Source organism: Epinephelus fuscoguttatus, linkage group LG12 (assembly GCF_011397635.1).
Source record: "Epinephelus fuscoguttatus linkage group LG12, E.fuscoguttatus.final_Chr_v1".
NCBI lineage: Eukaryota > Metazoa > Chordata > Actinopteri > Perciformes > Serranidae > Epinephelus > Epinephelus fuscoguttatus.
Genome location: NC_064763.1, coordinates 29,850,822 through 29,852,372, shown reverse-complemented (window position 1 = coordinate 29,852,372; position 1,551 = coordinate 29,850,822).

Genomic DNA, 1,551 nt, shown 5'->3' with positions numbered 1-1,551 from the left:
ATTACCTCTTAAGAAACAACGGTTGCTGGCGAAGAAGTTGTCGGATAAAGAAAGGGACAGAACTCAGATTAACATTGGCCTTGCATTTCCAAGGTGGAGAGCACTGCGAGAGCTAAAGGGGCTACAATCTGACTCGGAGCCAGCTCTTCTTCTCATGGACAGGTACAACATAAAGTCAAATGTCTGTTTTAATTAGTGTTACAGTAACGTTAGGCACATGTCGCTATGTTGATTCACTTAAATTTAATGTTACAATCGTAGCATGGGTTAATGTCCGGAGCTTGAGTTATTAGCGGCTCAGTCCCAGCAATGGGTCAGGCATTACGGTTGTGTTAGGTGAGTAGCCCGGCAGCCCAGCTAACATTTGCAATTAGCATTGTAAAATGTAGCCCGGCGGGCAGCCTGGTGGCTGTGTTTAGCTATTCCCCTGCCTACTTCAATGGGGAACTGCCCATTGGTTCAACAGCCCATTGGTTCGACATCCCATTGTTCCGACCATATTAAACCCATTGTTCCGAAGTCCGTTCCGAAATCATCATGATGCCCTGTGGTTAAGGTCTGGTTAGGTTTAGGCACAAAAACCGCTTGGTTAGGGTCAGGAAAAGATCATGGTGTGGGTTAAAATGAAAAAGAAAGTGACAAACACATAAGCCGTGAGCCTGCTCCGCCTCAAGCCGGTCGCGCCGCACCATACGCCCGCCGCGAGCCGTTCAGCACCGCGGACAGTCGGACTACTGGGATGTCGAACCAATGGGCTGTCGAACCAATGACATGGACCCCTTCAATGATGATGGTACCTGTAATAAATGTAAAATATTTGCTGAGATGGAGGCGAGGCTCAGTGACTAGAAGAGCTGGTAGAAGCGCTCCATAGCTTTAAGTTACTCAAGTAGCCATAGTAGCTCTAGTGCTAACTCCAGAAGCTAACGCTAACGTCCCTACTCTTCTCCATGAGCCGGAGCCGTGAGCCCGTGAGCTCCGGTTCACGGAGAAGAGTAGGGATGTTAGCGTGGCAGCCGAGTAGTGCTAACGCTAACAGGAAAGCAGGGAAATAGCTAAACACAGCAGAGACCGAGAGTGAGTGAAAGACATCGCTAACTGCTAAACTAAGCCAAACTAAGTTGGCTGTTTAGGTTTTATTTCCTCGCCCCTGTGGTGAGTGAATCTGCCTGTAGTGAAACTGGGGTTAACCAGTGCTTCCTCCTCAGGCTCCACTTCACTCAGCTGCCAGCACAGCCAGTTAGCCTCTGCTAGCTTCCCAGCTAATGTTGGATCCAACTGGAGTACCGAGCCCTGGTTTGTTATTCGGGTTAATGTGGGAAGAAGCAGCGGGTTTATCAGGCAGTTGAGTGAAGTGGAGCCTGCAGAAGAAACACTGGGACCATCTGGATGTAATAGTCCGTGGAGATGCTGCGGTGCTTGGCTGCACAGACGAGGCGAGTGGGGTGGAGGGTGGAGAGCAGAGGTAGAGGGAGGAGTCGCTCATGACACACTTTGTTTTGGTCTACAGGCAGTGCACAACAGCGAACCTAGCGGTGAAACGATTTCGCT